This window comes from Oryx dammah, unplaced genomic scaffold, assembly GCF_014754425.2.
Source record: "Oryx dammah isolate SB20612 unplaced genomic scaffold, SCBI_Odam_1.1 HiC_scaffold_11, whole genome shotgun sequence".
Taxonomy (NCBI): domain Eukaryota; kingdom Metazoa; phylum Chordata; class Mammalia; order Artiodactyla; family Bovidae; genus Oryx; species Oryx dammah.
This window is the reverse complement of record NW_024070195.1, coordinates 38310826-38337571: the sequence shown is the minus strand read 5'-3', so window position 1 is coordinate 38337571 and position 26746 is coordinate 38310826. Positions and strand designations below refer to the sequence as shown.

The 26746-nt window shown below is 42.0% G+C and overlaps 1 protein-coding gene across 1 annotated transcript in view; it reads right to left on the bottom strand.

The window, feature by feature from the left end:
• Window positions 1-22421, bottom strand: part of BTBD9 (BTB domain containing 9) — a 404236-nt gene extending 381815 nt beyond the window's left edge. Inside the window, exon 1 of the mRNA XM_040249776.1 lies at window positions 22294-22421. The gene's annotated coding sequence lies outside the window, so the exon portion shown is untranslated. The remainder of the gene's footprint in view (window positions 1-22293) is intronic.
• Between the last annotated feature and the right edge of the window lie 4325 nt (window positions 22422-26746).

Sequence of the window (26746 nt, the reverse complement as noted above, 5' to 3'; positions counted from 1 at the left end):
ATCAAGGCCTACCGGTGACCTTGGGCCATATTTTAAGAAGCATTTTCCTCGACTGGGCAATGCTCCTGGCTTAGTTTGGCAATGACATCTAATTCTGTGGTGGCTGCGAGAAGCTACTCTATTATTCAATCACAAAATATCTGAGACTCCCAAAGCAAATATGGCCCAATATGTACAATAATTTGCAGTATTATTATTTTCTATTCAGTACTTCAGTTTCTCTAAATCCAGTCTCTAATTAAAACAATCTTTCCCAAACACCTTCAAACAAAAGCATTCAAATCAGGTATCCTAAAACAAAATAACAAGTGACCCAAGTGAGTTTCATTCCATTAATATTATTATATTATATTTCCCCAAATATTGAAGCTTGTTTCTTCTTTCTTCCCTACAGAATACCTTCTTGAGTTTATGCTTCAAAGGAACAGAAACTCACCACCAGATTTTATTAACCTATTACCCAAAGACCTACGTTATTCAGTCACCAACCTACCCTCGATCTCTCAGCTCTTGTTTGTGCCACTGTGTAACTCCCTATAAGACAACCCTCTGTAAGATAGAAATGACAAGTCACAGACTCCAACTGGCTATCATTTATAGATCTCAGAGTTTATATAATTATCCTTTTTGAGGTTATCAGTCTTACTGATCTCAAGTCTATTTGAAAATTATATGAACTATACACTAGGAACAGAAAAATATATGCACCAAGAGCCCAAAAAAAACAATGAAAAAGTCATGATGAGTACAGAGGTTATTAGTTGTAATAATATTTGAAAATACAGGACAGCCATTTCTTTTTAATTTCTTCAGTGGCACCTTATGGGTCTGTAATATTCTTGCTCAGATTTAAATTATATGATATTTTCCTAATTAATAAAGGTTATTATAGCATGAACTCCCATTAAAGCAGTGGAATCATCAATTGCAACAATTTAATTTCCTTGTAGTGAAGCTACTGTGAACATTTGGATTATTGTCTGGGTAAAGGAAATTGGCTTTTCATTGTAGATGTTATAAAAATGTTCTGCTGTGCATACTCTGATGCAGTTTGTTAAACCCTGCTATCTTGGCTATCTTCTGAGAAAACTGAAATAAAAAAAGATCAACTGAGAAATCAGTCCACCTACAAATCTTGATTTACAAATTTATTTGTTGCCATTCTAGCACATAATCTAAAGGACATGTTCACAAATTATACTAGTCTTCCTTTTGCCCTCCCCACCACACACATGTAACCCCTTCCCTTTGGTTTTATGAGCATTGTCTTTGTTCCTCCAACATACCATTCTCTACTGCAATGAAAAGAAAGAATAAAACTCAGAGATAATTATCCTCATGTAGTCTAGTAGTTACTGTCCAAAATAAGACCCACTGACCCAAATCTATGGCTTAGGCCAAGTGAAAGTGAAAGTTACTCAGTCCTGTCTAACTCTTTGTGACCCCATGAACTATACAGTCCATGGAATTCTCCTGGCCAGAATACTAGAGTGGGGAGCCATTCCCTTCTCCAGCAGACCTTCCCAACCCAGGGATTGAACCCAGGTCTCCCACACTGCAGGCGGATTCTTAGCCAGCTGAGCCACCAGGGAAGCCCTTCTACAGCCAAAGCCATATCTATAGTATATACATAGAATAGGGGGTGAATAGCACACATCAAGAAGATGACTCATTTTAGGAACAAAAACTTTAGGCAGAGAGTTCAAGAAATCCACATCTCTCACAATTAGGGAGAAAATGGACTCCTCCTGTAAAACTGTCATCTTTCATGATCCAAACTTAATCCCACCCCAGATCTTCCATAAACCCCCATGAATATACAGCCATGTGGCCTGCCTATATGTGCACTCTTCTGGTGCACATATAAACTCCACCCGCCTATGGAAGAATAAAATGCATTAGAAGAGAATAATGCATGCTTCTCCCTTCTGTCTCAGAACAAAAACTCCAAAGGGTAGTGGATAGGCTTTCGGTATTCTGTGCACTAATACCCCCCAAGATGCTACTGAATAATTGATGAGCTTATGATTAGACTGCTATTCTCAGTTCTGAACAATATTCATAGGCCAAATTTAATTCACATCTAATACTGAATTCTGCCTCTTTTATTGTCATCAAAATATGCATCAAGGCTGTTCTCTGTTTCTTAGAATTCCATCAGTTGATTCTTTACCTAAAGTCATTATCTTGGTATGTGACCAGCTCAACCACAGTACCAACTTGGGATGTCACTGACACAAATTCTCATAGCCCATCAAGAAAAGCTACCAGGACCATGCCTTTATAAGAGAAGCAAGCCTCCAATATAGACATGTTTAGGAATATAATCAGAAATAATTATATTAACACAAGAGGAGGAGATGCTAGTTATACTTTATATAAATAGACTACTTTCTTATTGCTATTTCTAAGAGAAAAAATAAACTGCAATTAATAAAACTTATAATGCTAAGATGGAGTTCATTTAGTTTAATGCCATATTATCTGACAAACAAAATGATCAAATGTAGCAGAAATCCTGCAATAGACAAATGCCTGCAATCTATTTCCTTCTCCAAGTTTATAAAAGAAGCTTATGTTTTACTTGGCTAACAAGGTGGCGTCAGCTGCTGATAAGGAATGTTCATAAAATACTTCCTTCGTTGTGCTATGCCTATGGGTAAATCTAAAGTAACCCATATGCCCTGTGGAGAAGGAGGGCTTTAAATAATGGAAGAAGGCAGCTTTTTAATGATATTAAATGAAAGCTGTTCCATGTAGACAAGATGGCAAAGGCTGTGAACCTGAAAAGGAAGTGTGCTTTGAGTAACAACAGAAAAGAAAAAGAAACAGACAAGCAATATGGTAGAATCTCGCACTATAAAATCTGTCTAAACTAAGAGGCCTTCAAGGGAAACAGATCAGAGACTGGGACATAGTTCTGCTGGGTAAAATCTGGGCAAATCATTTCGAGTTTCTGAGGTTCATCGTCTGTCTTAGAAAAGGAGCGGATGGAGTTAGGCCACATTCTGTGGTCCCTTCAAGTCCTAAATCTCTATGTAACGAAATCATATGTGTAGGATCAGTGACCTCATGCAACTGTTGGAAGTATAACTGGTTCAGCTTTTTAGAGGTTAGCTTAGCACAATCTGTCAAATTTTTAAATATATATTTCCTATAATCCGGCAACTGTACTTCTAGAATATTTAATTCAGCATTGCTTGCAATAGCAGACAGGTGAGGGGAAGGGTGACAAATTGCAATGCATTCATACAATACAGCCATTAGGGAGAAGGGAACAGATCAAAAGTTCTGACCGGAGCTCCAAAACACAGTAAGTAAAGAGGACAGGCTTTAGTTCAATAGGATTCAACTACATAAACATATGTAAGTGTAAGTATACATTTAAGGAGGCACTTAAATATCTACTGAATGAATTAAGTAAATACACATATTGGAAAAAAGAACTGCAAGGCCACACACCCACTACTAACAGTAGTAAGTAACCTCCCAGGAGGGGATGGGAGTTAGGGGACGGAAGGGAATAAATGGCAAGGTTTATGTTTAAACTCAATGCACTTCTGAAGAGTAGCCTTTGTTTTTTTTATTGCAGTATAACAGCTTTACAGTGTTGTGTTATTTCCTTCTTTTAAAATAAGAATCAATTTAGCTTTTATTTAAATATTTCAAAAAATTTTAAGAAGTGGAACCTTTAAAAACTGATGAAATATCTGTTTATCTAAAGGAAGCCTCCCCCCTCCCTCCCCACCAAACAAAAGGATGAAAACACTGATATAGATGATCTCTGACCTGCTATACTTTTCTGAGAGGTAACTTGAGAAGAAAAGAGCAAACATTGATGGAACAGATTTTTAGTAAATAAGAGATTTTTAATAGCTAAAATAAGCCAAAACAAAATCCTGGAGGGCAGTGACTAGGTCTTTCTCGCATCCCACAAGGACAGTATTCAACAAACAAATATCACACTGGAATGAAATGAACCACACAGGTTGGAGACACAAACTTGGAACTCCAAGTCACTCTCAGGAGCTGATTATAAAAATACATGTGCTCATCTTAAAAATCTCTCTCAACAGTTTACAACCAAATGTTTTCATTAAGACGTTCTGCCCCCTTCTAATATTCAACAGGTGTTTGGTTTCCAAATTTCCACTTCGCTAATCAAGGCTATATTCCGTATCACACTTTGCATGATGTTTCTCATATTTTTCAAGTATTTTAAAACTTAAAACACAATTACTGTGCAGCACCTTTCTTGGTGTTCTCTTCTTAAGAGTCTCGTGATTTATGGTTTTTCTACTGTAAACTCTATAGATACTTCAAGAATGTAAACAAGCATTAACAACAGTATAGTCCTGACAGTTAACATTCTGGTAAAAAATCTTTGCTATATCACTATTTTATTTTTCCATCCACAAAAACGTAGAACACCAGCTGACGTGCTTTTTAGTGCACAGGTCTGCCTTCTCAGAACAGAGGAAGGATAGGACTGTTCTTTCTACATGCCAATATTATTTAGCTTGTTGGGATAAGTCCGTGTTGCTTTTTCTAAGGGGAAGGACTGAAGGAAAGCAAGTGTTTAAGAATGAAAAGTTCACAAAGGAAATGATTCACACAGCTCAGTTCCAGGTATATTTGCTTCTCAGCTAATATTCAACTCAACAAGCAACTGGGTGTTGCCTAGCTACAGGGTGAAGAAAGTAACAGGTGATGAGCATTACCCATAAATACAAACTTGAAGAGCTAATTGTTTTTCTCCTGTGCTGTAACACCTGTAACTTAAAGCGATCACACAGCAAGTGATCACTACAGTTTGTTCTCCAATCTCACCCCTTTCATAATTAACAGAAGATGACATTCCAAAAACAAGTAATGTATAAGTTTTAGAGTTCTTAAGTGTTTCCCACAGAAACAACATTCCAACATCTGGTGGCCAGTCACAAATGCATCTTTATTCCCAAAAGTACTTAAGGATCAGACCACTATGGAAACTACCCATAACACTATACAAAAATGCTGAGTCTCAATGTGGGAAGAAAAAAAAAAAAGATACCTCATTTAGCCTCAGGGCGATAGGAGAGAAAATTTTTCTCCACTTGCCCGTGCTTGCTGGATAAGACCCAGGAATTACCACTCTGCCTTCTTCATTGGTTTAATCTGCAGATTTTTCAGCAGGTTCTCCCTCTCTCCACTCAGCAGGACAGAATTTTCATGCACTCTCCTGCCCCCTTGGAGTGGCACTAGCCAAAATGGTACCTAGTCACTGAACCCTTGAATTCATGGCTAGTCCAAGTTGAGACATGCTATAAAATAAACACTGTATTTCAAAGACTTATGAAAACATCTTACTTATTTTTTCACACTGAGATGTTGAAATGACATACTTTAGATATACTAGGCTTAATAAAAATATCTCTAAATTAATTTGACCTGTTTTTCTTTCTTTCATCATGACTATTAAAAAGTTTCAATTACAAACATAGCTTGCATTTGTAGCTCCCATCATGTTTCTCCTGGCAGAACTGCTTATAAATTCTATTAGAAAAGGGAGTAAAAAGTATCCAGAGTCACACTGCCCGAATTCAAATCATGGCACCAGTTATACTTATTACTGTATAACCCTTGACACAGTGGATTTCTAAGCCTTGTTTTTCTAAGCCTCCATGTTTTCTTCTATAAAATGTGGTGGTACTAAAGTACTATATCTTACAGGACTGCTGGTAGAATTAAGTAAGGTAAAACAATTACTATGGTGCCTGACACATAATAAATGTTCAGTATTAACCACTATTATCACTCCACTATACTATTATTATTATTCGCTAATACATGAGGGGGAAAAGGACAGAGACAAGTGGATAAAAAAATGGAAAGAGGGCACAAACACAGACAGTCCAGAGAGAATTTCGCGTTTCTCTTCCAAAGACACAGCACCCAGAGAGACCCACACTACTCAGCGGGAGCATCTGAGTATTTCCAGCACACTTTCTTCCACGTGAATGTGTCAGAGGTCATGGAAACACACAATTAAAAGGGCATGGCCATTACTGCAGCAGTTTGATGAAGCTTAGCTTGGACACCAGGAGACAGATTTGCTAATAAGGTAGCAGCCAAGTATACTCCTTGGCTACTAGTAACCTCACTCGTAAATGAGAAGAAAGGGTTAAAGTTCTCTGAAGTCCGTTCCAACTACTGAACACTCTTCTCTCTTTCCAAAATGGTTGCAGAGCAAAGCCAGCTACATCAGAGGTCCAGACCACCACATAAACACCCAACTTAAGCACAGACGCTGCCTTACCACCACTTGTCCAGCCTATAGTGAAAACCAGGGATTTGAAATTGTTGGCTCTTCTGATATTTCATTGTCTTCTCTCATACAACCAAGCTTTTACTACTGGAAATTGTTATATTCTCCTCATCTGGCTAAATTCACCTGCTCTTTCGAGGTTCAGGAACAGACCTCACACCCTTCAGCAACAGCGTCCACTGATACTGCCAGTCTTCGTCAGGTGTCTCTCTTACGTGCTTTGAAATCAGCTTGTTTTCCTCCATCACTGCCCCATCAACAGCATCCAGTGATCTTGTTAGTGATTTGTCTTATTAGTAAGCAAACTTCCAGAGAGTAATAACGAATTCATGCAACAAATACTGAATTAATGTCTTAGTCCTCTTTACATTCCCGGTAGCTAATACAGTTTCTAGCATATTTAAGCCCTCAAAATTAACAAAAAAAAGGCCATATAGATATTAACATCTCTCTTCCCTGAATTCCAGATCTCAACATCCCACTGCCTAGTTTATCTCTCTACTTGGTTACCTCAAAAGTACTTCAAAATTCACTGTGTCCTCCCTACATCTCTCTGCCACTACAAAACCTGCCCTACAATGTTCCCCAGCTCTGTGAACCCAATTATGGAAACCAGAATGACATCTACTTCAACCTTACCTCCCATACCTAATTTATCAGCAAGCCTTTTAATTTTACCTCCTAAATGAGCTCTCAAACTCATTTACTTCTTGGCAACTTCATTCTAGTCCACACCACCCCTGCCTCTCACTCAGACCATCTTTCTAACCCATCTCTCTGTTTTTACTCCAAACTGTCTCCATACAGCAACCAGACTGAATGTCACATTCTAAAACTGATTATGAACTCTTTCCCTCAACCCCTCCATGACTCTCATCCCCACTTAAATACCTTCAGTGGCTTCCCAAGCCTCTTAATACAAGAGAAGGAAAAACACTTAACTAGGCCTTGGAGGCTTATGGAGTTTGGCTCCCTTCTGACTCCACAGTCATTTCCCTAATGTTCCTTGGCACATGATAAGCTCCCTCAGGCCACAAGGCTTTGGCATAGTTATAGTCAATCCTGTAATCAGGCAACCTTATATAAGACACTCCAGTCAACTGGAGAGGTTCTCCTGCTGGCTTTGAAGAAGTTGTCAGGTTGTGAGAGAGCCCTGTAGTTAAGACCTGAAAGTGGCCTCTAGGAGCTGAGAGGGACCCCCAGCAGACAGCCAGTAAGAAAATGAGGACATCAGTCATTCTGCTAACAACCAAAGAACCTGGTGGAGGACCCCAAATCTCAGATGAGACCACAGCTCCTGAAGCCCCCTCAAATTCAGCCTGGTAAGACCCAGAGCAGAGAATATAGCTATCCCATGCCTGGACTTCTGACCTACAGAAATTATCATGAGGGGCTGCAGTTTCAAGCTCTAAGTTTGTGGCACATCAACAGAAAACTAATGCAGTGGCCATCAACCCTATCAGATTCAACACCAACTTTTTATAATAAAAATTTTGCTATACTGCCTACTGTTCTGTAATAAAATTCATAGATTGAGAACCTACTAGTTACTTATAAAAAATTCATTAGCTATAAGGGAGAGATTTTTTAATAATTTATAATAAAATAATATGCATTTCAACCAAATTAGAAAACCAAACTGTCTCTATAAATTTTCATAATGCCTTCTGAGGAGAGAGTCCATAACCATAGCTTCTGCTTGCCAGGACACTGTATCTAGAACACACTGACTCAAAATTAGGATATTTAATCTTAAAATGCTTACTACTTGCTAATTTTGTTTCTTTACACATCATGTTGTAAAGGATGTCTTTGAAAATCATAGTAGCATAATATTGTTGTTCTAACCTTTTCCCAAAATGGACTTAAGAAGGTTTGAAAGCCTCATAATTTCCTTTTATCCCTCCTCCTCCTCAATTATTTAGTACTCACTGGGCACGTGATACTGTTATTTGAAATTAATTTTCACATTTAAATAGACTTTTAAAGCTTCTAATTAATTTCCCAACTCTCATTTTTTAGATGTGAGCAGAGAATCACCATCATCTAGCGGCTCATTATACACACTATAAAATATTTCACCCCAGCTGTGAAGCTGGCCATAGTAAATACATTTTGTTGCCTTAATCAAGATTTATGATAACATAATAATGTAATTTTTAAAGGCCACATGCCAAATACTCTCTAAATTAATAAAAATACTTAGTACTTAACCTATAACACACTTTAAAATCATCACAGTCTCACAGGTAGCTCTGAGCCTCTGTGCCCAGGGCTAGTAACAACTGATGGAGAGCCTGTCACCGAGCCCATTTACTTGATTTATTTTACAGTAGCCTTCTAAGGCCACATACATAATGGGTACACACTGTGTGATGGGAAAATAAATTATTTAGTCTGGACAACCAGACAGTGTTACCACTAAGTTATTAATTCACTGAGAGGGGGAAATACCCTGAATAGCATTTTTTCATACCCAATAGCAACACTATTTAGTAACTATTTACAGATTCCCAGGAGCCTAGAGCTAGAAAGGACCTAAGGATCATAACCATGGTTTTTTACAAATGAGGAAACTGAGAAAACTGTCCAAGCTTACAGCCATCCGTGGCAGAACAGGATAAGGTAAGGGGAGATAAGGCTATGGGTTCTAAATCTCCTCAACCAGAAAATGGGGATAACCACAACCCTGGTAGGGTGGTTACGAAGATGCAGTGAAATAATATAAAACACATGAAGGATACAGTGTATGCTTGACACGTAATACCCCATAACTATCCTTTTCTTGCCCTGGGCTTCCTCCACTAATTTGCCCTGTCACATTTTTTATGTTTTTTAACCAAAACATCATTTAGGATGATGTACATTTGGCGATGATCTTCTGACAGGTATACTGCTGCTGCTGCTAAGTCGCTTCAGTTGCGTCCAACTGTGTGCGACCCCAGAGACAGCAGCCCACCAGGCTCCCCTGTCTCTGGGATTCTCCAGGCAAGAACACTGGAGTGGGTTGCCATTTCCTTCTCCAATGCATGAAAGTGAAAAGTGAAAGTGGAGTCGCTTAGCCGTGTCTGACTCTTAGTGATCCCATGGACTGTAGCCCACCAGGCTCCTCCATCCATGGGATTTTCCAGGCAAGAGTACTGGAGTGGGGTGCCATTGCCTTCTCCAAGGTATACTGCATTAATATACAAATTAGAGCAAACTATATATTTCATTCAGGAACAGAAGGACTCACTGGGAGGCTGCAGAAGCAGCAGCTGACTCCAAGCCTCAGGAGTTAAGCCTATACCCCTCAACCGTTTAAAATATTTTCAGCTTGCTGGACTGAGCTCATATCAGCTTAGCAAAGGTGGACAGCATATAGGCCAGTTTTTTGAAAATTATTTGTTTTTTTGGTTGTGCTGGGTCTTCATTGCTGCACACGGGCTTTCTCTAGCTGCGGTGAGCAGGGGCTCCTCTCTGGTCGTGGTGCCCAGGCTGCATGCTGTGGTGGCTTCTCCTGGGGCAGAGCACAGGCTCTGGGCACTTGGGCTTCAGCAGCGGTGGTGCACAGGTTTAGCTGCCCGCAGCACGTGGAATCTCCCCAGAGCAGGGGCCAAACCCATGTCTACTGCACTGGCAGGTGGATTCCCATCTACGGCACCACCAGGGAAATCTTGTCAGTTTTTCAATACTGTACTTTACACATAGTTTCTAATTCCTTTTCCAGTATTTACTCAACTTTTCATAAGATTATCTTTACCCGCGGTCACCTCTTCCTAACCTGCAATTCACTCCTGAATCCACTAAAGTCTCATTATCAGCCCACTGCTCCACTGAAACCGTTCTTATCAAAGCCATTAATAACCTCTTAATTGGAATAGATTCCAGCTATGTTAGAAATAAAGCTAATAAGATGCAAAAATTTTAAAAATATCCAACAGTGGGCAGGGGACACTGTCCTGGTCTGGGGCACAATGGTGCCAGCTCAGTTCTGGATCATACAGATGGGTCCTCTTGCTACCTACAACTTATGCCCATGGGGCCTGGGCCTCCCCAAGCAGCAGCCCCCATGCTTCACGTAGGGCAATTCACAAGCTGAAAGGCCAGGAAGGGCTTCTGAAAGTCAAATGGCTACTGTAGGGACTTCCTTGGTGGTCCAGTGGCTAAGGCTCCACACTTCCAATGCAGGGGGCCTGGGTTCAACCCCTGCTCAGGGAATTAGATTCCACATGCCACAACTAAGATGCAATACAGTCAAATAAATAACCATTAACTTAAAAAAAAGAAACTCAGGGGGAAAAAAAAAAGAAAAATCACCAATGAAACTTAATTTATAAAACCTTGCTTCACATTTCAAAAATTACTACCTTTTCTCTAAAGCATCCTTCCAGAAAATATGGTGAATACACAAGTCAGAAACACTACAGCACGTGCTACAACAAAGGTAATCAATTTCAGCTGAGAAAATGACTTCATATGATAGATTCATGGTTATTTCAAAACATGTCTACAAACTTTTTACATCCTCCCCAAAATGGTGGAGCCTAAAAGGCTTTCCTTGAATGTGGGTTGGACTCAGTGACCCACTTACAACAAAGAGAATGTTGTGGCAGTGTGTCGTCAAGATAGGGTATATAAGGCATGTGGTTTCCTCTTGTATCACCTACTCTGGGTAAAGCCAGCTGACATGCTGTGAGGATAATCAAGCAGCCCTACAAAGACCTGAGGCTGCAGCCATTATGGAGGCAGATCCTCCAGCCCCATTCAAGTCTTTAGATGACCTGTCACAGAATGTCTACAATTGAGTCAGAATCCACCCAGCTAAATTTCTCACCCAAAGGTACTGTTAGATAAGAAATATTTGTCATTTTAAGCTGCTAAATTTAGAGGTAATTTGTTACATGTCATGTTCAGTCGCTTCAGTCCTGTCCAACTGTGCAACCCCAGGCTCCTTTCTCCATGGAATTTTTCAGGTACAAATACTTGGGATTTTTCAGGCACAAATACTGGCATGTATTGCCATTTCCTCCTCCTCGGGGCCTTCCAGACCCAGGGATCAAACCTGCATCTCCTGTACTGCAGGCAGATTCTTTACAGCTGAGCCACCAGGAAAGCCCCTATTTGTCACATAGCAATAGATAACAAATACAGGGTTTAATATTTATCCACTTTTATAATTTTAACTTTACTTAAAAGTTTATTATGAAATTAGTGGAAATCAACTATGCTTTACAAAGATAATTATAGTCACTATTCCCAGGAATGTATAAAATTGGACTCAAAAGGTATCAGAATAAGAACATCAAACCAGAGGTAGAATATATACACAAGTATCTAGCTTGTAAATAGATTTAAAAAATAAACACTTGAGTGGGTGAAAGGAATAAGTGGTGTGGAAAGAAAGACAATTAGCTGAGAAATTTCAATTTGGGGTGAAGCACCAAGACATTTTTCACTAAGTGATAAAAAAGGAGTTCTGAATTTACTTTAAATGTCATTAGCTTGGAAAAGTACAACTCTTTCGCCAGAAGACTGCACCTATGCATAGAGAATGGGAAATCTGAATGTTTATGTAAAATAACCTGTCAGTCAACCAAAAACTTTTGGGTCAAATATAGCAGGTCTTCACAGGAAAATCTGCATGGGGGCCTTTAATTGTCTACCTCATTTTCTTCTCCATTTCTAACAATATTATCAAATTGTTTCAATCATTCAGGCAGTTATTAAAAGTCTTACTTCTCAAACAACTTCCTCCAAATCAGCACACACAAGATTAGATTTCTTCATCTAGATATTTCCCTGCTAGGGTCCCACGCTGATGGCACTGAAGAGCGCGGCTGTGGAGACCAAGCATGGGGCTGCAGACTTGTCCCCCTCACTGGTAACAAACACAGGCAAACTGTTCTCCCCATTCTGAAACTCAGCTGCCTAATTAATAAAATGAGGATAATATCCAATTATGAGTAGAAAAGGCCTAGCATAATGCAACCTCTTGATAAACAGTGGCTAGCTGTTTTTGTTTATATGCACTATATTTCCAATGGAGAAGGCAATGGCACCCCACTCCAGTACTCTTGCCTGGAAAATCCCATGGATGGAGGAGCCTGGAGGCTACAGTGGGGTCGTAAAGAGTCGGACACGACTGAGCGACTTTACTTTCACTTTTCTCTTTCATGCATGGGAGAAGGAAATGGCAACCCACGCCAGTGTTCATGCCTGGAGAATCCCAGGGACGGGGGAGCCCGGTGGGCTGCCGTCTATGGGGTCACACAGAGTCAGATGCAACTGAAGTGACTTAGCAGCAGCTATAGAAGCAACTATATTTCCAAACCAAGAAAACAAGGACACAGACTGCCAGAATATTTCCTGTGTCACATAAAGACCCAAAAGGTAGCCCAGGAGATTAATAAGGATTTATGACACACTATAATTTCTGGAATATTATAAAAGCTTACAAGCTGAAATCGAAACTGAACACTCGGGTGTTCAAATATTAGAGAACCTAGACTGTGATCAATATTTATATAACATATCATATTCTATTTTGTTGTTCAGTCGCTTAGTCATGTTCAACTCTTACCAACCCCATGGACTGTAGCCTATCAGGCTCCTCCATCCATGGGATTTTCCAGGCAAGAATACTGGAGTGGATTACCATTTCCTTCTCCAGGAGATCTTCCCGACCCAGGGACTGAACCCAGGTCTCCCACATTGTAGGCAGACACTTTACCATCTGAGCCACCAGGGAGGTACAGGGAGCTTGCTTAAATCCATGTCCATCGAGTCGATGATACCATCCAGCCCTCATCCTCTGTCGTCCCCTTCTCCTCTTGCCTTCAGTCTTTCCCAGCATCAAAGTCTTTGCCAATGAGTCAGTTCTTCCATCAGGTGGCCAAAGTATTGGAGTTTCAGCTTCAACATCAGTCCTTCCAATGAACACCTAGGACTGATCTCCTTTAGGATGGACTGGTTGGATCTCCTTGCTGTCCAAGGGACTCTCAAGAGTCTTCTCCAGCACCACGGTTCAAAAGCATCAATTCTTCAACACTCAGCCTTCTTTATGGTCCAACTCTCACATCCATACATGACTACTGGAAAAACTGATAAAACTAGACAGACCTTTGTTGGCAAAGTAATGTCTCTGCTTTTTAATATACTGTCTAGGTTTGTCATTGTTTTTCTTCCAATGAACGCCTTTTAAATTTCATGGCTACAGACAAATAAAGTCTGTCACTGTTTCCACTGTTTCCCCATCTATTTGCCATGAAGTGATGGGACCGACAAGCCTCCCCCTGTGGCTCAATTGGTAAAGAATCTGCTTGTAATCTGGGAGACCTGAGTTCGATCCCTGGGTTGAGAAGGTCCCCTGGAGAAAAGAAAGGCTACCCACTCCTGTTTTCTGGCCTAGAGAATTGTATGGATTGTATAGTCCATGGGGTCTCAAAGAGTTGAACACAATTGAGCAACTTTCACTCACTTGATGGGACCGAATGCCACTAGTCATTTTTTGAATGTTGAGTTTCAAGCCAGCTTTTTTACTTTCCTCTTTCACTTTCATTAAGAATCTCTTTAGTTCCTCTTCACTTTCTGCCATTAGCATGGTGTCATCTGCATATCTGAGGTTATTGATATTTCTCCCAGCAATCTTGACTCCAGCTTGTGCTTCATCCAGCCTGGCATTTCGCATGATGTACTCTGCATATAAGTTAAATAAGGAGGGTGACAACATACAGCCTTGACGTACTCCTTACCCAATTTTGAACCAGTCTGTTGTTCCATGTCTGGTCCTAACTGTTCCTTCTTGACCTGCATACAGGTCTCTCAGGAGACAGGTAAGGTGGTCTGGTAGTCCCATCTCTAAAAATTTTTCACAGTTTGTTGTAATCCACACAGTCAAAGGCTTTAGCATAGTCAATGAAGCAGATGTTTTTCTGGTATTCTCTTGCTTTTTCAATGATCCAATGGACACTGGAAATTTGATCTCTGGTTCTTCTGCCTTTTCTAAATTTAGCTTGAACATCTGGAATTCTCAGTTCATGAACCGAGAGAAATATGTTTTTCTCCTCTACCAAATTATATATTATTTGACTGCTTTAAAAAAATTTTCTGGACTTCCCAGGTGGCACAGTGGATAAGAATCTGCCTGACAATGCAGGGGACACAGGTTCAATCCCTGCTCTGGGAAAATTCCACATGCCGCAGAGCAACCAATCCCGAGCACCACAGTACTGAGCCAGCACTCAAGAGCCCGAGAGCCCCAACTAATGAGACCCTGTGCCAAAACCACTTAAGTCTGCATGCCCTAAGCCTGCACGCTACAACTACTAAGCCTGTGTACTGTAATGACCGAAGCCCATGCTCCACAAGAGAGGCCACCGCAATGAGAAGCCGGCATACTACAACACAGTAGTAGAGAAAGCCCGCACAAAGTAATGAAACCCAGCGCAGCCAAAAATAAAAATAAATAAAATTTAAAAAAATTTTCTGTATATCTCTATATTCTCTCATGGCTCTAGCATACATACATAGGGCTGAAAAAATTTATCTTCAAGTCCTCAGTGTCTACTCATATTAATATTTGCTGTTGTTCAGTCACTCAGTCATGTCCAACTCTTTGCAATCCCATGGACTGCAGCATGTCAGGCTTCCCTGTCCTTCACTAGCTCCTGGAGTTTGCTCAAACTCATGTCCATTGAGCTGGTAATGCCATCCAACCATCTCATCCTCTGTCAGCCCCTTCTACTCTTGCCCTCAATCTTTCCCAGCATTGGGGTCTTTTCCAATGAGTCAGCTCTTTGCATCAGGTAGCAAAAGTATTGGAGTTTCTGCTTCAGCATCAGTCCTTCCAACGAATATTCTTAATGTCTACTCATAAAAATATAGTCTTAAGATTGTAAAATTCAGGCATCAGATCTTCCTTTCACAAAGGTGTATATCATGCCCTGACAAGTCGCTTCAGTCACATCGGACTCTTTGTGACCCTGTGGACTGTAGCCTGCCAGGTTCCTCTGTCCATGGGATTGTCCAGGCAAGAATACTGGAGTGGGTTGCCATTTCCTCCTCCAGGGGTTCTTCCCAACTAAGGGATCAAACGCAAGTCTCCCACATTGCAGGCAGATTCTTTACCGTTGAGCCACCAGATCCCTAACAGAAGCCAGTGTTGGATAACCAGAGCAATTAGCATTACTCTGTGTGTAGCACTCTGCACAGTCTCAGGCACATAGTATATACTTAATCAACGAATGTTAGCAGAAAGAATAAACTGAGTGAACAAGAGCCAAATGAAGCATGCTGAGTAGCTAACAGGTCTAGCTACAATTTAACTCCTGAAATCTCTTTTAAATGTGTTTATATCTTTGCACAACTATTGTCTGATTTCCTTATATAGCAGTTTTCATTCCAATCCCAAAGAAGGGCAACGTCAAAGAATGTTCAAACGACCATACAATCATACTCATCTCACATGCGAGCAAGGTAATGCTCAAAATCCTTCAAGCTAGGATTCAACAGTATGTGAACTGAGAACTTCCAGACGTATAAGCTAGATTTAGAAAACATAAAGGAACCAGAGATCAAATTGCCAACATCTGTTGGATCATAGAAAAAGCAAGCGCACTCCAGAAAAACATCTACTTCTGCCTCATTGACTATGTTAAAGCCTTTGACTGTGTGGATCACAATAAACTCTAGAAAATTATTAAAGAGATGGAAATACCAGACCATCTTACCTGCTTCCTGAGAAACCTGTATGCAGATCAAGAACCAACAGTTAGAACCACACATGGAACAATGGACTGGTTCAAAATTAGGAAAGTAGTATAGCAAGGCTGTATACTGTCACCCTGAATATTTAACTTCTGTGCAGAGTACACCAGGCAAAATGCTGGGCTGGATGACTCACAAGTTGGAATCAAGATTGTCAGGAGAAATATCAACAACTTCAGACATGCCGATTTGTTGTTGTTCAGTCGCTCAGTCATGCCTCTTTGTGACCCCATGGACTGCAGCACGCCAGGCTTCCCTGTCCTTCACTACCTCCCAGAGTTTGCCCAAATTCATGTCCATTGAGTCAGTGATGCCATCCAACCATCTCATCAAGAGGCTCTTTAGTTCTTCTTCACTTTCTGCCATTAGGGTGGTATCATCTGCATATCTTGGAATGCAGATGAGAATACCAGACCACCTTACCTGCCTCCTGAGAAACCTGTATGCAGGTCAACCAACAGTTAGAACCACACATGGGACAATGAACTGGTTCAAAATTGGGGAAGGAGTACATTAAGGCTGTATATTGTCACCCTGCTTATTTAACTTATATGCAGAGTACATCTTGCGAAACACCAGGCTGGATGAAGCACAAGCTGGAATCAAGATTGCTGGGAGAAATATCAATAACCTCAGATATGCAGATGACACCATGCTAATGGCAGAAACTGAAGAGGAACTAAAGAGCCTCTTGATGAAAGCGAAAAGAGGAGAATGAAAAAGCTGGCTTGAAACTCAATATTAAAAAAATGAAGATCATGGCATCCGGTCCCATCACTTCATGGCAAATAGATAGGGAAACAGTGGAAACAGTGACAGACTTTATTTTCTTGGGCTAAAAATCACTATGAATGGTGACTGCAGCAATGAAATTACAAGACGCTTGCGCCTTGGAAGAAAAGCAATAACGAACCTAGACAACACAGTCAAAAGCAGAGACATCATTTTGCCAACAAAGTTCCATCGAGCCAAAGCTATATTTTTTCCAGTAGTCATGTATGGATGTGAGAGTTGGACCATAAAGGCTGAGCACTGAAAAATTGATGCTTTCGAATTGTGGTGTTGGAGGAGACTCTTGAGAGTCCCTTGGACAGCAAGGAGATCGAACCAGTCAATCAATGGAAATCTACCCTGAATACTGGAAGCACTGCTGCTAAAGCTCCAATACTTTGGCCACCTCATGCGAAGAGCCAAGTCACTAGAAAAGACCATGATGCTGGTAAAGATTGCGGGCAGAAGGAGAAGGGGACAACAGAGGATGAGATGGCTAGACGCCATCACCAACTCAATGGACATGAGTTTGAGCAAACTCCGGGAGATGGAGAAGGACAGGGAGGTCTGGCATAGTATAGCTCATGGGGTTGCAAAGAGTTGGACACAAGTGAGCAACTGAATGACAACAGCAAAACAGAAGAACTCCCTCATAACTTCCTATCATAGATGTAGGACTAACATCTATGATATTAGCACTAACATTTGTGCTATATGAGTACACAAGACATGTAAGACCCAAAGTACATCAGCAAAGAAAGAAGTCCTTATGTTCTTGTTCCCCTCCATCCACATTTCTGTGATTTTATCTCATTCTGTTTCTTTACTTTGAGTTTTGCCCATTTTGCCCATCCTCTTGTAAACATCCCAGGTACACAAAGTATATTATTATTCTATAAACCTTCAAAGTACCTAATAAAAGATACAGATTGTAATCTTGGCATATTTTTAAGACAGAATGTTCAGACTTTTTAAAATAAAATTTTTATTCTGTATTGGGGTATAGCTGATTAACAATGTTTCATAGTTTCAGGTGAACAGCCATGGGAGCTCAGCCGTACATATCTTGTATCCATTCTCCCCCAAACTTCCCTCCCCCCAGGATGCCCCATAACATTGAGCAGTGTCTTGGCATTTGTCACTGACAATTATTTTGCTAACTGGGCTCTCTGACATTTAGAAGAGGGCAGGGGCATCTAATTCAGAGTCAAAAGCACCTAGTTATGCCTCATCTATCTGAAAGAAATTTTCTGCAGTTATTGTGTTTATGTGTCTCTATAAAATTAGAAACAGTATCTTCTCAGTGAACCTGCAGAGATATAAGAGGATGAAGGAATGTTAGTACTTGCAATCACCCACAAGGACATTGTTAAGAAGCTTCAAAGGTTCATTCAAACCATGTTATGTGCCAAGCATTATACCAAACTCTGGATGAAACAGAAATAAGAATGAGTTGAAGTTCATGGAACTGGAAAGCAGAATGGTGGTTCTCCAGGCTCTTACTTCCATATTTTGCTCTAAACTTTCTCCGAATTCTCCATCAACCTCAATCTATTCGTTAGCCTCTATGCTGGCCCCTCTTCCTTCACCAATCCTCTAAATCAGTGCTTCTCGGGAATAACAACATGAGCATCACATGAGAACTTATTCAAAACGCAGATTCAAGAGCCCCTGCCAGACTTACTGAGTCAGAAACTGTGGAGGTGGGACACCAAGAACTCTGTGTTTTACCAAAGCCTCCAGGTATTTCTGCTGAATGCTCAAGTCTGAGAAACCATCCAAAAGTTCCACTCCATGTTCTTTCCAGTTCTCCTTCTCAACTTTTCTGGGTAGGATTATCTTCTTCCACTATCTCTGTAGCTGTAACTATTACAACAACTAACAGCAACAGCTGTCATTTATTAAGCATTTATCGTCCAAGCACTGTCCTGTTGTGTACATACTATCTTAATTGCCAAAACAATTCAAGTATTATTAACCCCACTTTTCAGGGGGAAAAAAAACCCCATAAGTTTAGAGATGCTAAATAAGTTGTCTAAGGTTACTCAATCTAATCAACAGAGGCATAAGAGATTTGACTTTGGGTTTTCCTAACTCCAAAGACTATATTAAGTCCTAGAATGCTACTACATGGTAGCCTTGGAGGCTGTCAGTTATATGACAATTACTTCTAAAGTCTGATAAACTCTGGAGTAGAACTTCCAGTTAGCTAATGGACCTCTCTAAATTCCACACAGAGGCCTTAAAATTAACATGCCATCATTTCTTCCCTCCATTGTAAATCTGTTCCTCCCCCTGTGTTTTCTAATCTAATGTCCTCATAATCATCAGTGCCACTTCTGACCTCTCAGTCTCTCTCACCTCTAGCTGTCCATAACATTCACAGATTTTAACATCTAAAATATCTTTACAAGCTGTCCATTCCCACTGTACCTCTTCAAGATATGGGCACCTCTCATCTACATCCTAATTGGTTTCCCTGCCTCTCCAACTAAAGCAACTCTGCACATGAACTGCCACTTCACTTTCTGATCTGATTATTCTACCTTCCACCATTCTCTTATCGCCAACACAGGATTAGTGCTGGCAGGCCTAGGCTTTTTAGAATAAAAGACTTCCTCATGATTTGGCTCCAACCATACCTTTCCTGTCTCATCACTTCTGTCATACAAGAAGCCTACAAAAAAGAACTCAAAGTTTTACCACTTAATTCTAATCTTTGGCAATTCTGCTTATACTCTCCCCTCTGCCTGGAATGATTGTTTTTCCTTTTCCATGTGGCAAAATACTAATTAACCTTCAGGGCTAAGTTTCATCATTTTTAAAGTTTTCCCTGACTCTATCAATTTATTTCCCCAGCCAAAGTAATCTATTCCTTCAGCATTTTATTTATTCCAAAAACAGTGAGTTCTTATTGTGACATGTCATGGCTACTGTCTCCCTCCTCTGATGAACACTTGATATTTCAGGTATACTGTGTTTCCTTCACTGTCCCTGCACCCCCAGATTGCTCAGCCATAGCCATTACCCTATAAATATTTGCTGAGTTGTTAAATAATGCAACATTTGGTGTTGCAACATTACACAGGTTAGCAATTCAAGTTTAGGTTTATGCAACACTCAAAAGAAAGCTCACATTACCACAAAAGATAAAGAGTGAAGGTTCAATATTTAGCAGCAGCATCTGCAATTTTCTCAAAATCTTTTTGTCAATATTTTTGAGTATCCTTCAAACAGACTCCTTTCCCAGCTAACATGATTTGTATATTTTACAGGATCAGCAGGAACTACAAACACCACAGACAGCTGTAAGAGATAATCCCAAGGAAAACTGTGTCACTGAGAGTCGCTGGATAATGGCTTTGGGTACCTCATTTCAGTACATTTCCAATAGAACGGCCTCAGCACATCAGCTAGATTTGAGAAATGAGGGCATGCACTGCTGACTAAATACATAAGATAAGCGCACAGTAGTGAGGCATTTATTCAAATTAGGTACTGAAATCAGAGGTATACCTGCTTTTGGTTCAACTATAATATCCTTTCATTTTAAGTAAGGATAACACTTATTCTTGTCTAAGACTCTACTCTGAGTAACACAACTCCCATCCCTCCCAGGAAGCAGGCTCTGTTTATCAGTAGGATGCTGATAAGCCTGCCTGAGTCTTAACACTTTACCTCCGGAACCTGCTAAACCTTCTCTCTCCAATTATCCACTATCATGGGACATATAAGTCGCTGCAATATATTCCCCCAGTGACCAAATTCACACTATTTTCTCAAACATATGACTTATCTCTAAAAGAAAGTTTCCACTTTTTCCAAAGATGAGATCAATCTTTTCTAAGTTTGTACTGTACTTAAAGTATAGCACCTAACAGAGCACCTGTTTACAGACAGCCTCATCCGGTTTCATAATTATTTTATATAATATGCTTTATTTACCCAGCTATACTGTTTTCCCTCTTAAGGGGAAAAAGCCAGGTCTTTCAATGTCATTTGTAATCCCACAATCCTCCTCCCACATATAGCATAATACTGGGCACAGGCAGCATATGTATTAACTACTTGAAGGACTGAGCTAAACGCTTGCTAAGCACTGATACACAACTTATCCACAGCATCACATATAATAAATATCTACTGTGTCTACTCTGTGGCAAGCACTTTTGCAGGTGCTGGAGACATGGCCCTGAAGGAAACAAATGTGATCCTGTCCTAAAAGCTACTATTGTCCAGAGCACAAAAAATATTGAAGTCTCAGTACTTGAAGAGCTATAGAGCAAGGTTATCACTGGCTCCAAGATATAAGAACCTCAAGTGACAAACATTACAGATCCTCAGTTGTGAAACTGAAATCACAGACTTTTCAAACTGAATGAGAAGTTACAAGTTATTGTCTTCAATTTTCCTGCACAAATCATGATTAAATTTCAGTACAGCCTACCTTTCCACCGTTTCTAGGCACTGCCTTCATCAACGATCAGAAAAGACTGACTTCCTCCCTACCTCCAATACTTTCTCCTGAGCATGGTCACTAGGCGAGGGAGTCCAAGGCACTAAGAAAGCACCGGGCTGATGATAAGCGGCACCCAATCAGGCTTATCCGACCATCAACATTTCCAGGCCACACGATGAACCGAATCTGTTTTCTGCCTAGTAAATACCAAGCCTGTACTTCTTTTAAAGAAAATAAAAGGCAGCACCTCCACAGTTACTTGGCCCTGATAATCACAGAAGTACAACATGGTTTAGGGAAATAAAACAGCTGATTTATTTGGAGGAAGAACTAAGGATGTCTATCAACCCCTTGGCCTCAAAATCTGTAGCAACAGCGTGATAAAATGCTAAGCGCCGACAAAGCTTTCAGCGTGCATCAAACACGTGCACACAACTCCTGAAGTTGGAAACACCAGGCAACAAGTTGCCCGCCCCCTCTCCACAGTGACAGATCTCCTGCCCCCGGTCGTGGGTGTGTCTGACGCGGCGGGCGGGCACTGATTCACAACTCTCTCCATAACAACCGGCTCCTCCTCGGAGCCCGGCCAGGGCAGGGGCGTTGAGGGGCCCCAGCAGGGCCCAACTTATCCGAACCCCAACCACTGCGTTCCCGGTTCCTCCTCGCCTTCAGTCTCGCGCAGCCTCGTCTCAGACAGGATGCGAGGCTGCTCAGGGAGCCGGACTTCTCGGGCTTCAGATTTCTCGGCCCGGGAGCCTGGCAGTGCCGCCCTGAGGCCCCCCAGACGCCCCAGACGCTTCCAGAACTAACGCCTCCACCGGCCGCAGGCGGCCGGTTTCCGGAGCGCCCGCGCCCAGGAACTGACCCTCGTCAGCCCCCGTCGGTGCTCCTTCCCCGCGCCCCGGAGTAGGCGGCTGAGGAGCGCGGAGGGGCGCGCGTCCCCGCGCCCCGGGCCCGCGCAGCAGGTGCGGCCGGGCCCCACCTCCCCCGCGAGGCCGCGGCTACTCACCCCCACGATGTTCCTCTGCGACCTCACGGCCCACACGGACACCTCTTCCGCCCGCTCCGCACCCTCCTCGTAGCCACCGCCCCCTCGGCCGCTGCCGTCGCCGCCGTCCTCGCCGCCGCCGCCGCCGCCGCGGCGCGCGTCCGCTCTCACGCACACAGCCGTGGCCGCGCACGCGCCTCTGCGCGCTTGCGTCACGTAGCAACCAATCGGCGGCGGGCCGGCCGGTTACACCGGTTCAGGGCCGGGAGATCGCGTCCCGCGGCTTTTGCGGTTTTCCCGCAGCCGCCCAACACGCTGCCCTCCGGATCAAAGGGCTCCAGGGTGTGGCTGCCCTGCCGGCACCTGGCTCCCGGTGCGTTACGTCACTTCACGTCACTGTATGGCGTCACTGATCGCGTCACTACAAACGGGGTGGTCCCCGTCGGGATCGCCCGGGCGCCTGTAGGGTAGACGGCAGGGTCTCCAGACTGCTGTCCCGTCTGGAGCGGATCCCATCGGCTACTTTTGCGAAGTGCAGGAAGGCTTTTCCAGGAACCGGGACCTTTTGGGCTGAGTGCAGGTTAATGTGAAAGAATGCCTAGTGACACTCGTTAACTCCGCAGAAACGTGCGATGGACCCGGCCTTGAATTCCTTCGACTCTTGTTTCTTCGTTTTATAAGTGAGGATAACAATACTTGTCTTACCTACATTGTAGAATTGTGCGGCTAAAACAAAATAATGTATGCAAAAGTGCGTTTTAAAGTATAAAGCTCACTAGACTTTAAAGTATCTTTATTATAAGGAAGGCAGTCAAGCAAGAGCAGTTAAGAGCATAGACTGTGGAGTCAGGGAAACCTAGTATCAAGTCTTATCGGGAATGTTGGACGGTTAGTTCTGCTTGACCCTTGGGCTTACTGGAGGTCCGGGGTGTGGGGCTTTGGAGAGAGTGACTAGAAAGGACATAATTCCAGCCAAAGGAAGCTTCCTGAGTAAAGGTATGGAAGTGAAAGTAGACTGGAGGCAGGGAGATCAGTTATGAGGCCATTGCTGTACCCCAGATAAGAAGTGATCAGAGCCTTAACCAAAGCTTTGGCAGAGGAAGGGACAGATGTGAGCACTGTTAAGGTGGTAGCATTGACAGCACTGACTGTGAGATAAATGAGTAGGCGAAGTTTCTAGAATGTCTGGGGTAGGTGGTGGAAACATTTAACAAGAAGCGAAGAAAAATTAATCTGGGTCATCCACCAGTTTGTAATCCAGGAAATCATATAATGCTGATGACACCGCCAGTAGGAGGATCGGCTTTGTGGGATATGATGATGTATTCTGTGGGATTCTCCAGGAGCCTAGCAGGCTATGGTGTATTGGGTCACAAAGAGTCCGACACGACTGAAGTGACTTAGCATGCACGCATGCACAATGATGTATTAAAAAATGGGCCTGTTTGTTGGGGAAACATTCTACACTCATACACATGTTACATATTTTATTAACAGATGTCACTGCACCTGCCTTAGCTCACTCCTCACTGGAGCAGTGGCTTCCTGATTGGTGAATTTAAAAGGAGAAACTGGATATGTGTAGCCCATCCATTTTTTTACCCCCTCTTTAAGGAAAGCTTCCATCAGGGAACTATCTTTGTGTTCTTCTCGGATTCATCAGGAGTGAAGCCTGGGGGCGGGGTTGAGGGTGCTTGGTCCAGAGCTGCAGAGTTAATTCAAGAGTTTAGCATTGGGAAGCTCTCTGTCCACAGGTAATATTCAATTCCAGTTTTTTCAGTTGCAGTATACAGAATTACAGGTCCTGAAAGATTTTCATGCCCTTATCTCCAGAACCTGTGAATGTTACCTTACGTGCCAAAAGGGACTTTGAAGGGTTTTGTTTGTTTGTTTGTTTGTTTAGTTGCTTTTTGTTTGTTTTGCTATTTTGGTTTGGGCTTTTGTTTGTTTGTTTTGGCTGCACCACACATCACTCAGGATTTAGTTCCCAGGGATTAAACCTGCTCCCTCTGCACTGGGAGCATGAAGTCTTAACCACTGGACCACCCAGGGAAGTCCTGCAGATGGGTTGTATTAAGGATCTGTGATGGGGAGATTATCTTGGATTATCTGGCTGGGCTGGAGGCAGGAGGGTCAGAGTCAGAGAGTGAGAGATGATGATGGAAGCAGAGGTCAGAGAGAAAGAAGAATCTGCACTGCCAGCTTTGAAGATGGAGCCAAGGAATGCAGGCAGCCTCTGGAAGCTGGAAGAGGCAAGGAAAGATTCTTCCCCAGAGCCCTCAGAGAGAACACAGCCCTCCCAATGCCTTGATTTTTAGATTTCTGATCTCCAGAACTGTAAGATAATAAATTTATGTTGTTTTAAGCCACCAACTCTGGAGTAAGTTGTTAAAACAGCAATAGGAAATGAATACATTCCATAATAAAGATGATAGTTGGTCCCCTGCTACATTCTCTTTCATTTAAAGAATGCAGTTGATTAGGTTCTTTCAGAGATGACTGCAATGTGACTGTGACTTAATGGAGGGAATCTTCACATCCAGAGGGAAATAAAAATCCAATCAACAGTTGAATTACACAGATTTGTGAGTGAGGAGACAAGTTGAGTTAAAATAAATTCAGAGGATGTTAATTTATAATTTGGTAATTTAAGTCCGGGGGTTGGATGAGATCAATCAAAACACAGAAGAAACGATAAAGAGGACCAAGGATAGATCCCCAGGAAGCACTAAGGCTGTGGCAGATGAATGGAAGCGCACAAAGTCTGAGGAAGAATGGCCAGAGAGATAAAAGAACTAGGTGAGTGTAGTGCCTCTGAAGCTCAGGTGGGAAAGAATTGCAAGATGGTTTCAGCAGAGTCAGAGACCACAAACAGGGCAAGCATATGAAGGGCTGGAAAGCACTGACTGGATTAGCAACACAAGAGTGATTGGTGAGCAACACTGCAACTGAGTGAGGCAGTAGAGATATATACGAAATTGTTGGGGTCTGAAAGGCAGGTCAGTATAGTGGGTTGCCATCTGGACTAGTTGATGGGAGTTTGAGATTCCAGTCTTGGTTCTGGCCATTAACTAGCTAAGTAACCTTTGGCAAATCACTTAACTATTCCACACTTTGGTTTCCCATATACCAAAGGAGATGTCTGTGATCTTCACATAGATTTCCAGAGAGTCCCCTTAACTTTATATTAGACTTGCTTGCTTATAACAGCACACTTCAAATCCTCATTTCACCACACAGTGAGAATCAGTATGTTATGTTTCAGCTTATGACCAGAAACTATGGATATGGATATGATACAGTTACTCAAGAAACTCACTGTTTTGGAAGGAAGGTAAACATAAAAGTAGGTAACTAATTGCCATAGTCCTTGTTTAAACAAATCAAGGTATAAATTGAATGAACTGTGACTCTAACATAGTATCAGTAAGTTCAGTTCAGTTGCTCAGTCGTGTCTGACTCTTTGCGACCCCATGAATCACAGCACACCAGGCCTCCCTGTCCATCACCAACTCCCGGAGTTCATCCAAACTCGTGTGCATCGAGTCGGTGATGCTATCCAGCCATCTCATCCTCTGTCATCCCCTTCTCCTCCTACCCCGAATCCCTCCCAGCATCAGGGTCTTTTCCAATGAGTCAACTCTTTGCATCAGGTGGCCAAAGTACCGGAGTCTCAGCTTTGGCATCAGTCCTTCCAAAGAACACCCAGGGCTGATCTCCTTTAGAATGGACTGGTTGGATCTCCTTGCCATCCAAGGGACTCTCAAGAGTCTTCTCCAACACCATACTTCAAAAGCATCAGTTCTTCGGTGCTCAGCCTTCTTCACAGTCCAACTCTCACATACATACATGACCACTGGAAAAACCATAGCCTTGACTAGACAGACCTTTGTTGGCAAAGTAATGTCTCTGCTTTTGAATATGCTATCTAGGTTGGTCATAACTTTCCTTCCAAGGAGTAAGCGTCTTTTAATTTCATGGCTGCAGTGACCATCTGCAGTGATTTTGGAGCTCAAAAAAATAAAGTCTGACACTTTTTCCACTGTTTCCCCATCTATTTCCCATGAAGTGATGGGACCAGATGCCATGATCTTCATTTTCTGAATGTTGAGCTTTAAGCCAACTTTTTCACTCTCCACTTTCACTTTCATCAAGAGGCTTTTTAGTTCCTCTTTACTTTGTGCCATAAGGGTGGTGTCATCTGCATATCTGAGGTTATTGAGATTTCTCCTGGCAATCTTGATTCCAGCTTGTGCTTCTTCCAGTCCAGCATTTCTCATGATGTCACTCTGCATAGAAGTTAAATAACAGGGTGACAATATATAGCCTTGATGTACTCCTTTTCCTATTTGGAACCAGTCTGTTGTTCCATGTCCAGTTCTAACTGTTGCTTCCTGACCTGCATACAGGTTTCTCAAGAGGTAGGTCAGGTGGTCTGGTATTCCCATCTCTTTCAGAATTTTCCACAGTTTAT